General features: G+C 40.3%; 1 long non-coding RNA gene across 2 annotated transcripts in view; it reads right to left on the reverse strand.

The window, feature by feature from the left end:
• Nucleotides 1-14866, reverse strand: part of LOC135968203 (uncharacterized) — a 433495-nt gene that overhangs the window by 266733 nt on the left and 151896 nt on the right. The gene's annotated exons all lie outside the window — the stretch shown is intronic.

A 14866-nucleotide genomic window follows, 5' to 3' on the forward strand; every position in this document is an offset into this window, starting at 1 on the left:
ATAAAATTAAAGGGTTGAAATACACCTGTCTTGGCTCTGAAGTTGCCCCCTGAGCCACATCTAGAGAGTGCATGCTGAAAACAACGGCCAACGAAAATCAGGGTGTTTCCCCTGGAAAAATCTATACAATTTAAGAGTGAGAGAGAGGGAACGGTAGACTCCTAATTAAAGTTTGAAAGGTTTCTTAACTTTCTTAAAGAGTAATAGCATAGCACAGACTGATTTTCAAAGGGGATCGTTAATTTTCCTTAATTTTAAACTAAATCTCAAAGGATATTTTATTCATATTCAGAAAAGGATAAATGGAAGATCAAAAAGCAGTAATGCAGACCTCACCAGTGCCCAGCCCCTGAGGGAACCATTGCACTGCATTTTTTATGTCAGCCAACCTTTCCTTTTTAGTATTCATGAAAACTTAGCAAATAATCACATTGAATTGATTTCAGGGACATATATCCATTGCTTCCTGCCTGAAACGTGAAGCTCAAGCACGGTTATCTGACACAGGAATGCCCTTTCATTCTGTCTTCTGTAGGAGCAACTGTACAGAACAAGTAAATGAGCGACCCGATGAAATCTCCCATCCCACAGTCTGCTCTTGCCTTGCTATTCAATTCATCTCTCTTCATCTGCACAGGGCTCTTGTTCTCCTTCAAAGCAAACTCTGGGGCTATGGAGGAAAATTCAGGTGCAATGAACAGAAACCACTTCACGTGTTAGCCAAGAGGATATTTAAGGTGCTGAACAATGAAAAGTTAATACAATGTACTATTCGGTCTCCATAAATCACCACCAAGTTTAACATCGTAAAGGTCCTATCAGACACCATGCCCTGTGTTTATGCTGTTTACCCGTATGTCATTCATGAGTTTCATGATGACTTCCTGAGAAAAACAATACATTACAATGCAAGATTCAATCGCAGCTATTTATTTTCACTTTATAAGACAGATGGCTAAGAGATAACTTGTTCAAAGGAAGGCAAAAGACAATCAAATGTCATGGGCTCAAGATAAGCCAGCTGGCACTATCAACCACGCCAGGCAGGCTACCAATTTATAATTCAACTGTTGGGATGTTCATCATTGGAATGTTCAACTTCCTGGGGCAAACACTGACTATTTTGCCAGTAATAGGAGCCAAAATGCTATTATATTCCACTTAGGGGTCACAAAAAGATAAAAGGCTAAGCAACCCATCTTACACAAACTCCCACATTTGTCCACAAGGGGCTTCATAATGAGGTAGCCACCTGCAAGTAAATGTGATGTGCTCTGATTTGGAATACTAAGACTTAGTTTATTCCCACGGCCAAGAGGCTTGGATTTTCTTTAACTAAAATCATTAGTTTAGCTTAAGGTGTCATTCTCTACAATGCATTTTCTAAAATGTGTGACTTAGTATTATCCATGCTGAACCAATTTAAAAGGTATTGACTTGCTTCTCAGCAAAGCAAGAACTGGACAGGTGTTTTTAGGATGCAGCTTGTTTGTAAATTTTCAGAGTTCAGAATGCTACAGGGGAGAGCACCGGGTGACAACTGTTACTATAGGGTCCTTGTGCAGCCAAAGGGGATCAGAAGAATATATAGTTCTTCTTGGAGCAAGGAAACACTGTAAGTAAATGCTTTTTAAAAATCAGAGAGCCGAGCACAGTGGCTCACACCTGTAATCCTGGCAACTCAGGGGGCTGAATCTGGAGGATCACTTGAGGCCAGGAGGTCGTCACTAGCCTGGACAACATAGAGAGACCCCATCTCTATAAAAAAATTTTTTTAATTAACCGGGCGTGGTGGTACGTGCCTGTAGTCTCAGGTACTTGTGAGGCTGAGGAGGGAGAATTGCTTGAACCCAAGGAGAAAACTAGAAAGGTTCTCACTTTTGGCCTACTTTTGATTTCTGTCCCAATCTGTAATAATTATAAAATTCAAATTTCCACAGAACTGATGAACTGCAAGATTAAAAGAGAACCACCACACACAGTGAAAAGACTAACCCCAGGTGGGAAACAAGGAGACCAAAGGAAAACAGCATGTCAAACAGTTTAGAAATCAAGTTCAGGAAATTCAATATTCACTGTTAATTTTCCCATGAGTCCCTTATATTGTTTTATTTTTTGTCTCTAGCCAGCTGTGCTTTTCAATAGGACAATTGTTTGTTATTCAGGTGTATTCCAATTATTTCTTTAAAAAGAAAAAGTTCTATAGGATTATCAAGGCTGTCCATTCAAGAAAATTTTTCTCCACTTTTTATTGCTTCATGTAGCATCCACAATGTGATTTTGATAAGTTATTCATTGTCATTAATAATAATCACGTTAACAAGATGCAGATCGTTTGTAGCTCTAGTTCAAGGAGAGATAATGAGAGCTAAATAAACTTGATATCAATTGGAAATTGGACAAAATGGATAAGGCCACAGGGTAAGCAGTTCCCAGAGTCGTGGCCACAGAATGAATAACTCAGACCTGAGTGCTCAGTCACCACAAGCTGCAGCACAGCCTGTCTCCTCTGAAGATGAGTTTATTAACTTCCAACAAGGCCTCCAGCTGCTCATTAGCTGTGATACTCTGGAGAGGAATACAAGGAGCTGCTTCTTTTATTATTCCCTTAGAGAAGCTAAAATATGGTTTTCAATGTGATGCAGACTGGAAACCCCGATTTATTCAAATAATCTTGTTAATGTAAGCTACTTGTGCTTTTGGTACAAAGGACTTTGAGCTTTGTGTGTGTGTTTTAATGGCAAAATTCTCCACTGGTGTGCTTGGGCCTCTTCTACCTGCAAGCATAATCAATGAGGAAAGGTACTTGGGGACTTTTCTGTCTACAAAATTCAGCTAGTGCCACCATATTTATTTCTCATCAATCTCTTTTAATGGGATTATCGACATGTTTACACACAAAAGTGACTTTCCTAGCGTGATTCATTTTTGCCTCTTCTTTAGATGAGAAAACCATCAAATCCCTGATGAAAACAGTGCAATGATATTACACTGATTATAACAAGCTTACTTACTTCATTATTCATTGCGTTCTCTAGATGAATCATATGTTTTCTATTTTTAAAAGTGCTCTGGAAAAGTCAGGTTAAATCATAAGTGCCCTTTAGTGCTTACCTGGAGAGAAGCAGAAAGCAACTTTCCCACCACAATGCCCTGGGAAATAAGGGAATGTCCTACTTTTCACCAAATCAGATGGTGTTTTTCTCATCTTCATCCTTCTTAATATTTTTGGCATATCAAACTGTTTACCACCCTCTCCTTGCCAAAGAGCTTCCCTTAGCTGATATGAAACACACCAACTTAGTCTTCCTGCCTCAAAAACAATTGTTTCTTTCTCCACATTTGCTCACTGACCTTATACCATGTCCCAGTCTCTGAGTATGTTCCCCCAAATCCAATCATCAATCTAACAGTCTTCTCTGACACTTTAAGAAAATCCATCCTTGATTTAGTCTCAGGCATCACCTCTGTGTATTTGAAAATCAAATCCTTCTTGACAACTCATCCTTCACTCAATTCTAGGACTGTATCCTTATCATTCTATCACATAGACTTTCTAGAAAAAAAGAATGAGGTTGTCATTCTTAACAGAACAACATATCCAAATGATTAGCTTCCCAAATGTGTTATTTTTCTATTGCCCTCCAGGAAAAAAGTACAACCAGAAAATTAGTCAAAATAGAAGCAACAAAATATCAGGTTCACAAGGGATTAGACTATATTTTTCTTAGCATTCACTGTATTTGTTTCTAAATCAAAATCACTAGGGTTCATAGGTGGCAGAGATATTCCAGTTTCTATGAAATTTTGCATGTGAACTATATGCCCTGACATTCCGTATCTCCTCTTCCTGACCTTGAAATCAAGAATTCAGTCTCAAAATACGGTCTTTTACAAAGAACACTGAGCACAGAGGTTGCCTTAACAAGAAAGCATTCTAATTCTGTCATAAATTAAAGGTAGCACTTCAGATAACAGAGCATAAACTGCTGCCACTCCATTCCTGAGAGAGATCAAATGATCCTTTCTGTAAAACCTGTCTTTCTATTACCAGGAACTAGAAGTTCAACAAATAACCAATGCAAGATTTTAAAAGTTTCATGTGTGGATGTCCTGAAACACACCCTGGGTGGGTCTGAAATGTTGTGTCTTCACAGAGTCTTCTTACTTCTCCAGTCTTGAGAAAGTCTCCCAATATGCACATTTGCCATAAATATTCCTTTCTAATTTACACTGCATTCAAATCAGCAACCATTTACTGAGTAGGTGCTAGAGACCTGAAAACAAATATACCAGAACCTCTGCAGGCCGTGATTCTAAAGGAAGTGTTCCAAGCCCAGCTCCACCACTCAGCAGCTATGTCCCCTTGGGCAAGGTGACAATTCACCTCTCTGCCCACATTTCCTCTTCCGTTCCATGTGGAGAATAATAGTACCTATGCCATAGGCGGGACGGTTCTGACGATGATAATGAAACAACTCATATAATGCGAGTAATGATATTATCTTCCTCTTGAGGCATTGAGGGAATTAAATTGCTGGATACATTTAAAACAGAGAGAACAGTTTCGGACACACAGTGCACATAACATTTACACCCAGTAAACGGCAGTCTTCATTGTCGTCGTTATTGCCTGGTATCATACAGTTAAGGAGTTTCAACAAGATTCAGTGCCAGGAACACAGAGCAAGTCATCCTGAGAAGTGCTGTGGCACTGATCACCAGTGCTCAAACTCTCCCAATAGGAGTTTCAGGGAAATGACAAAGAGGAACTAGCCCTTGAATGGACCCTGATCCAATGAGCCCCATGTTCCAGGCAAACAGTAGAGAGGCGGTGGAGGGCAGAGGCGTCCCAGACAAGGAGGCAAGGAAAAGCATGCGGCCCTTGCCGGGAGGAAGGGCTCACTCACGTTGTTAGAGGGCAGGGAACGCAGACAGCTTAGAAATCCCTGTAGGGACAGACATGCACCCCAGTAGCAGCCACACCAAGGAGTGAGCCTTTCTTCTGGAGGTAACAGGACACAGGTGAGTCATACGGTCAAGTCATTTTTCCCCCATCACAGCTGAAGGTGAAGAGATCAGTGAGGAAGCTGTGCAGCAGCCACGGCAGAGCACGAAGACAGCCTGACCTGGGGCAATGACTCCTCAGCAGAGTAAGGCACGAAGACGCAGAGACCATCAGCCGAACAGATGGACACTGGCATGATGGGCCTGAGTCAGAAGACCAAGTGTAAATACCTGATCCTCTCATACTGTGATCTGGAACATGAACGTAGTCTCTTTAACAGCTCCCGTCTTGGAAAAGGGAGTGCTAATGTGTACACCATGAGATCATCATGAGCCACAAAATACATGATGTGAGTGGCAATCATCTGCAATCTGCGAAGGTCTGTATGGATGTGCAACGTACATTATCTCCAAAGTACATGATTTCCCTGGAATGATTTGGGATGACTGCCTCATGAATCAGGGCTCCACACTGCTCCAGTGATACATGACTTTCTCACTTCTAAAGCTATGAATTATTTTTCTCAGGGGGACTTCTTGGAAGGATCTTCTCATTTTTTTTACAAAATAAAAAATATGTATCTTTGGTCTTCATAACTGTCCACTCTGGCTTGCTAGGTCCCTTCTGTGTCTGACATCATTATGCTTGTGTGTGCATAAATGCATGCTATTCCTCCTGCAGGCTTCCTTGTGATCTCAATCGTTATCTAGCTTCTAATAAAACCAGTCAGCAGAGGATGACCGGGGAGGACTGAATGGGTTCTTAACACTATATAAGGTCTGAGTGTAGACAACTCTTCTACATTTTCTGGACAGCTAACATGTAATGGTCAAAAGAGAGTAAAAGCTACTTAGGAATATTTCCTGTTCCTTCCGTCATTGTGGCCATGGCAATGCACGTTCAAATGATTTAAAATGTGACCATTTAGAAAATGATCCCTCACAGCTTGTAGTTGTACATGTGTATATGTAGTTGTACCTCATACATAGATATATATGATATAGGCATACAGAGAGATCATGTATTTGATGTATGTGTATCTTTGAATTACTGTTCCTCTGTATTCTTTATGGCATTATAATTCCACCAAAAATGCTCCAAGAAATTATTCAGGGGTTAAAACACAAATAATGGACATTTTCAGGTATGATGGAAAATAGAAACATGTTCATACCTTTTGTTTGTTCACTTGTCAATATAAATCTCTCTGTACCAGTTTTTACTGGTCTCTTAGCTCACTTCTACTTATCAGTTCTCTGCTTAGTAAGGCTGGAGCCAGAAAGCCATAAGTACTTCCCCGGTGTCCTTGTGATGTGGCCTCCTGTTGGATAGGAGGCAGCAGCAAGAGAACAGAAGGCTAGCAGATGAGAAATACCCTTGTCCTTTCTCCCTCCCTCCCTCTCTGCTTCTCTCTGCCTGCCTGTGCCTTTGGCGGGGTCTCTGGAAGTTGCTGTGTTGCTGGCACTTCTCTGAGGCCCGTCCTCCACGGTGCCAGCACTGGCTAAGGTGTCCTTGTGGTCAGGGGCCCCTTCTTACAAGTTTCAGCACCCATTCGGGACCCCTTGCCGCATGCAGCATGTGTGCGTTGGACTCTGATAACACCAGCTCCTCCCTTTTCCTCCCTGAGATCTGTGGGCAACAACAGCTTCCTGCTGTTACCAAGCTCTTGCTACCCACTTTGTTTTTTCATCTCCTCCTATATTTTTTAAGCTATTCCCTTGATTAAGCACCCTCCTTTTAGAATATCTAGGTTTTTATTTCCTGTAAAAGACCCTGACTTATATAGTACTCAGTACCAGCAGTGATCCCAGGAAACAATCACTCAAAACTGAATTCCAGTATTGATCTGCTGACCTGTTCAAGCTTGCATAGAATGACCTCCTTATTAGCAGCGGAAAATAGGTATCTAGTAAACTGAGACTTGAAGTGGCATTATAATGACTTAATCACCTCTGGTAGCTTGAGGTCAAAATTCTACTAAAGACAAGGCTTTGGGAAAGCAAGGGGCCACTTCATTTAACTGTAACTTTTAGTACTGAAGATTCAAAGGGCTACAGTGTGGGCAGTTACTTCTAAGTGCACTGGAGATACAGGGAAAGAAAAGGATGCACTCAGAGGTTAAACGCTCAGTTCAAGGTATGGTCAGAAAATCAAAGAATGTCTACAGTAGTGAAGACGTAAGGGTTTTTGTTTGTTTGTTTACGGTAGCTCTAAAACAAATTTAAAAACCTCACATCTTATAGTCAGAATGCATTTAGGGCTGAGATTATGCTAAAAACTAAATAGTAAGTTGCAGTACAGATCTGAGAGATGGTCACATAGTGGACCACAGAGCCAGAAGCGCAATGCGAATGTTTCAGCCGTAGGGGCCAAGGGAAAACCTCCCATTCACCTAATAGAGTGCAGAAGCTTATATACCATCTTGAAATTACAGAGTGAATGGGGGCTTTGATCATGGCAAAACAAGTTATGGGAGAAAGAGAAGAGGAAGTCTGGCTAGCAAGGTGGTCTTGCTATATAAATGAAACCTCAACAGGCAGCAGCCCTCAGAGAAAAAGGATGGTAAATATTTCTTTCCGACCTTTAAAAGTGTCAGATTCAGTTTATCTTTCCTAGACCTGGACAAGGGGAGACCTGGCTGCATCAATAGAGACTCTACAGACGCCACTCTCCCCACGAAAGACAGCTTTGCAGAGCCACTTCTGTTTGCTGGCTCAATGAATAACCATCTCAAAGGATGTCAAAGAAGTATATTTGGTGGTAACATATTCGATTATTTTCACGACTCACAGGGATCACTGGTGGTACCCAATAGACTTGGAAAAGAGAGAGATGAGCTGCCTATTGGATCATTACCTGGCCTGTGTAATTGGATACTCTCCAGTCTGGTGAGCAGAAACTAACTCGAGTGAGGACAACAGAGTCAGTCTCTTACCCAGTATCAGAACAAGACCATCTCACAGAGCACAGTCCTTTTACTGGAGGGGAGGCTGACTCCTTTTGAGTTTGAATCCTACTACACTGTCACTGGTGTCCATGATCAATCCTTCTAAGCTTCCTCAAAGGGGCCTCTGTCATATTCTTGAGTGGTTATACGTTGGGTAGACAGAATCACCCAGGGTTTAGAATTTACTAAACACTTGCTATGCACTGACACTAATCTCTAGGGAAAGTCGTGTTGGCTTATTGTCAGAGAGGAAACCTGTAGAGTTTAGATAATAATAGAGTTTTAGCCCAAGTCTTTCTCATAATAGGTCCACAGACTCACCCTGCAGGAATGTGTATAGCTGCTGAAGGTATAATGGGTTATACACACTTAGCAGCTGCCGGAATCCTCACCGTGGTTACACGACCTAAGCTAAGAAGGACCAAGTGGATGACCCTGAGATATCACCACACTGTTACCAAATAGTAAAACAAAAGCAATATTATGCCCTTAGGGAAACTTATGAATTTAGTCATACCATAAAAATACCATAAAAGACTTGAAAGAGGCAGTACTGATCATTAATTTTACATCTCCATTTAATCCCCTTCTTTGGTCCAGACAGAAGTTAGATCATCTGTATAAACAATAGGCCAGGCGCAGTGACTCACGCCTATAATCCCAGCACTTTGGGAGGCCGAGGCAGGCAGATCACAAGGTCAGGAGTTCAAGACCAGCCTGACCAACATGGTGAAACCTCGTCTCTACTAAAAATACAAAAAAAAAAAATTAGCTGGGCATGGTGGTGCGTGCCTGTAAACCCAGCTACCCAGGAGGCTGAAGCAGGAGAACCACTTGAACCTGGGAGACAGAAATTGCAGTGAGCCGAGAGCGTGCCATTGCATTCCAGCCTGGGCAACAGAGTGAGACTCTATCTCAAAAAAAAAAAAAAAAAAAAAAAAAAAAAAAAAAAAAAAAAAAAAAAGAACAGTTGCACCTTGCTAGATGATTTTTTTTATTGACCTAAGATGGAAATTTGCTTATGAATAGAAGGCTGTGTATGGATTCCTAGTGCCAAAAAGATAGGTTGTTTCAATATGTACCTGTTGGCTTTCAAACCCATATGCCCTCTTATATAATTGGCTCTATGACACTAGCACTAGAAGTCTGAAAACTACATTTCCCAGACTCCCTTGCCTGTTGGCTTGCTGTAAATGTTGCCATTTCTGGGAACTAGTAGAACACCCAAAGACTGAAGGGAGGAAGGAAGAAGCCTCTGTTTATGCTCATTCTCCCCACCCACCTCTCTCCTTCCGACAGTGTCTCTGAACGGTTTGCATCTCTCTGCAATCCTACTGTGCGCAGTAGTCTCTCCACGGTTATCACTGGCCACATAGCCCCTTTACCATGAATCCAGCATTGGCCCAGAACATCCCCACCTTATAGGCTGTGACACTGGCCCGTCAGTCTCAGTACCTCACGTGGCACAGGCAATACAAGTGTGCTTCTGAATTCTGGTAAAACCACTTTCTTCCCTTTTGCCCTCTGAACTGGTATTTTCTGGGTTACATCGACTGCCCTGTTTTAATCTTTGGTTCATCCAACACCTTTGGGACTTCCCCATCTTAAGTCTCCTGCATTTGAAATGCATAACATGATGTCCACTTTTCTGATTGGACTCTGGCAGGAAAATCCTCCATTTAAAAAATGTCTTCATGGAAATTACGCATACACATCCTTTCCCAATCCATCTCTGCTTTCCGTGAACTTCCTGCTGCCCTATGCTAGGCTGCTTAATGAACTCTTGCAGTATCCTTCTCCTCAACACCATAGTTGTACTCTATGTCAACTGGGCTTTATAACATAAAAATGATCTGACCAGAAAAATACGTTAGACTTACATCACACTGTCTTTATGACATAGGACATCCTCTATATATCAGCTTTCACTACCAAGGAGCTGCTTTCTCGGTCACTGCAGTTAATATGACCTCCCTGAGGACAAGGGATTCATTTGCATGTCTGTCTGTGTTTCCTCACCACATTTTTTAATGTTCAGTTAATAGTATTGAGTAAATTGATGGATAAAGTTTCTGTATACAAATGCAGTGCTGCCAGTCAAATTCAGAAAATCCTCATGTTAAACAATTCAATTTTTTATCTGTTAATAGAACCAACAAGGACTAGTGTTGGAGCCTTTCTCTTCAGACCAATACTATGTGTCCAGGTCACCAGAAGAAGAGCATTCTGGGAAAGATGCCCCCACGCAAGGCTGCAAGCTCTGAGTCAGAACCTGGATTTCTTGTGACTTGAACACACAGTATTTCTGCTATCATTGTACACATTACCCATAATTTTGATACATGTATTTAATATGTCAATTAGCGTTCTCATGTTTTACCGCAAAGACTAGGTTTACATCATCAGAAAGCACAAAAAGGCAGGATCATGTTAGTGGTGTCTAAAAGATTTTATGAAACTTCCTTCTGAAGCACAATTGGTATTTCACTTTAAGAAGCTAATAAATATTTTAGAATGGCATTTCATTTGTTTTACAATGACATTTGGTATTACAATGAAGGAGCTGGAAAAAGAATATAAAAGGTTCCCTCCACTACTCACTGGATTCCTTATATTTAGAGACCAAACTGATTTATAGCATTCATGAGTCACTGTAAATCATTAGCAATGGCACTAGGAGCTCAACCAGTGGGAGAGGTGAAGTCCATTGAATCCTAAATACACAAATCTACAGTTGACACTAAATGGCTTTCAAATTTATTTATTTAGCATATTGTATTGAATCATATCTCAACACTATTCATCATCATTCCAGTGGGAGAAATGCCACTTCACATACACATAAGAAATTGATGATATAGAAAAATTATTTTTAGTGAAATCATATTTTTAAGAGTCACTTGCCCTAAGTCCTTGAATGCACAGGATATGCAACCTGAGGTCATTCCCAGAACAACACAAGCCTCACAGAGCACAAGCAAGGAAAAAGGGAGATCAGCAGAATTCCAAGGCAGAAGCTGTACAGGATCTCTAAGGCAGTGGTTCTTGGCTCTGCCTGTCCATTAGAATCACCTGGGTGGATGTCCTGCCTTACATCTGTCATTTAAGGCATTAATATGTATCAGGAGTTAAGTCAGAGCAGTACAAGGGTCAAGGGTGAGTGCAGGGCTAAGGAAAGCAGGTGAGATTAACTAGTCATTTCTCTCTCCTCCTCTTCTCCCACTAAACCTTCAGGGCTAGAGAATCACAATCTAAGGACTGACTGGCTTTGTTTATTTTGCTTGGGGTCCCCATCCTGAATTTCATTAACCCTCTGACCCCCAAAGCTCTTTGGTGCTGACATAAACAGGGGCTTGGTCACAAACCAAAGTAACATGACAAGAGCACAATCACCACAAAAGAAAAGCATCATACTGAAGATGCACATTGCAACAGGCAACAATATTATAATAGATAAACTGTGAACTTTAAATTAACATAATATGCAAATTAGATGGATGTGAAAGGACATTATCAATATGAAAGGATAAAAATGACAAAGTGAACCAAGCAGAAATATTACGTGTGAGAAATGTAATGATTGAAGTAAGAGACACAAAAGATCAATGTCTTGGGGCTCCACACAAGACTTGTTTTGGCACAGAATGCAGGGCTCAAAATATGCTTGTAGGGTAGAGCTTATGCTCTTGCTCTTTTGCTATCAACATGAGAAGAATATGTCCCTGGGTAGGCCACTAGCCCCAGGAAGAAAATGAGAGGCACCAGGAACAGTGCCACCCAGCTGACCCAGAAACTCATGACTGAAAAATAAATGCTTATTGTTGTATGACACTGAGAGTGATTTTATACACATACCATTATCAAGGCAATATGTGGTTATATAAGTAGCAAAATGATACAGCTGAAGAATGAGTTAATAAACTGGAAAACCAGATTTAGGAAATCTCCCAAAAGGAAGAAGTATAAAAAGTTTAAAGAAAATAAAAAGGAAATGAAAGTTCAAAGAAAATAAAAAAGACATGAAAAGTAAAAATAATATCTAAATGATAGGAATCCAAGAAAGACACACAAATATACATGAAGGTCAGAAGAAACTTGAAAAAATAATGAAGATAAATTCCCCAATTGGGGGAAGGGGAACAATAAAAGACCTCAGATTGAAAGGGCACCAAGAATGCTAAAGAGATTTTTTTTAAGTTGAAACTATACACATTATAAAAGAAAAACAAATTCTAAAATCCACAGAAAAGAACAGCTCACATACAAAAGAATGAGACTGATTTCAAATTTTTCCACAGCAATACTACGTGCAGTAGGTAACAAAAAAGCATATGAAGTAAATTCATTAACCTGACAAAGATTACCTATTAAAAAATTTTGGACCAAAAAAGAAAATGTTTAAAGCATTTATTTTAAAATCAGGTACAAATCAAGGATACCAACTGTCCTCATTTCTATTCAACTTTGTATTGGTGATCACACCCAGAACAAAGGGACCAGAAAATAAGAGACTAGAGCATTGGGAGGGCAAAATAAAACTCGTTATTTGTTGACAATGTGATCTTCATATGAAAAACCCAAAGGAAAGGCAAGAGAGATTATTAGAAAAAAAAATACTATTAGAAACAATTTAAGAATTTAGCAATATGGTTAGGTATAAGATGAACATGCAGACATCAGATGCATTTCGAGGCACCAGCAGAAAACAACTGGTATACATGGAATACTGTGCAGTCATAAAAAATAATGAAATCATGTCCTTTGCAGGGACACAGATGGAGATGGAGACCATTATCCTTAGCAAACTAACAGAGGAACAGAAACCCAAATACTGCATATTCTCATGTCTAAGTGGGAGCTAAATGATGAGAACACATGGACACATGGAGGGGAACAACATACACTGGGGCCTTTCAGAGGGTGGAAGGTGGGAGGAGGGAGAGGATCAGGAGAAACAACTAATGGGCACTAGGCTTAATACCTGAGGGATGAAATAATCTGTACAACAAACCCCCATGACACAAGTTAACCTATGTAACAAACCTGCACATGTACTCCTGAACTTAAAATAGAAGTTTAAATAAAGGAAACAACTGATATAATGCAATTAAATAGAGTATTCCATATACAGTAGTATCAGAGAATGTAAGAATGAATCTAACAAAAAATATCCAAGTAGCCTATGTGGCAAAATAATATCATTTTATGAAGGAGATATTTTTAAAATCCTTAATAGAGAGATACCATAAATCACTAGAATTATAGCATAAAATGATGATTCTCATCAAATTATGTATTATAGTCAAAGCAATTATAATCAAAATTCTAGATATTGATTTTATACTAATATATAAACAAACACATGCACATACACAGTCATATACCTAATAATGATGTTTAGGTCAGTTTTGTACTGCATTTACAATAGGGTCCCATGAGATAATAATAGATCTGAAAAATTCCTATCACCTAGTGATTGTGTAGCCATTATAACATTGTAGAACTATTCTTTTTAAATAAATGTAATGTAGTCTAACTGTACAGTGTTTATAAAGCCTGTAAAAGTGTGCAGTAATGTTCTAGGCCTTTAGATTCTCTCACTACACACTCACTGACACCCAGAGCAATTTCCAGTCCTGCATTTATCATAAATGCCCTATACAGGTGTACCATATTTTAATCTTTTATACCATATTTTTAATTGTGCCTTTTCTGTTTAGATGCACAAATACTATATTAGTCCATTCTCACACTGCTATAAAGAACTACCTGAGACTGGATGATTTATAAAGAAAAATAGATTTAATTTACTCACAGTTCCACGTGGCTGGAAAGCCATCAGGAAACTTACCATCACGGTGGAAGGCGAAGGGGAAGTAAGGTGTGTCTGACACAGCAATAGGAGAGAAAGAGAGGAAGTGGGGAGGTGCCATACTTTTAAACCATCAGATCCCATGAGAACTCATTCGCTGTCACGAGAATAGCATGGGAAAGTCCTCCCCCGTGATCCAATGACCTCCCACCAGGTCTCTCCCTTGACACCTGCAGAATACAATTCCAGATGAGATTTGTGTGGAGACACAGAGCCAAACCATGTCAAACACATACCATTGTATTACAATTGCCTACCAGTATTCAGTACAGTCACATGCTGTACAGGTGTAGAGCCTGGAAGCAATAAGCTAAGCCATATCGCCTAGGTTTGTAGCAAGCTATGCCACCTAGGTTTGCAGCAAGCTATGCCACCTAGGTTTGCATTAAGTGCACTCTAGGATGTTCACCCAACAATGAAATCACCTAAGGACACACTGCTCAGAACATATCTGTCATTAAGCAGCATATGACTGTGTATGTATGTGTATGTGTGTATATATGTGTGTATATACACACACATACCATACACACTCATGTAGAAACTGTCAAGGGCCAACCATAAAAAGCACACTTTTGGGCCAGGCGCGGTGGCTCATGCCTGTAATCCCAGCACTTTGGGAGGCCGAGGCGGGCAGATCACGAGGTCAAGAGATCGAGACCATCCTGGCTAACACAGTGAAACCCTGTCTCTACTAAATATACAAAAAATTAGCCGGGCATGGTGATGGGCGCCTGTAGTCCCAGCTACTCAGGAGGCTGAGGCAGGAGGATGGCATGAACCTGGGAGGCGGAGCTTGCAGTGAGCAGAGATTGAGCCACTGCACTCCAGCCTGGGTGACAGAGCAGGACTCCATCTTAAAAAAAAAAAAAAAAAAAAAGGACACTTTTGAAAAACAAATGCAGGGAGTAGTATATGTCCTACAAGTTATCAAGACTTCTTATGAAACTAATAAATAAGGCCATGTAATAGTAATGCAGAAATGCACAAATGTATCAATGAAAAAGGGGAAAACTCATAAACAGTTCCACGGAAATGG

The sequence above is a fragment of the Macaca fascicularis genome, chromosome 18, assembly GCF_037993035.2.
Source record: "Macaca fascicularis isolate 582-1 chromosome 18, T2T-MFA8v1.1".
In the NCBI taxonomy this organism is placed as follows: Eukaryota; Metazoa; Chordata; class Mammalia; order Primates; family Cercopithecidae; genus Macaca; species Macaca fascicularis.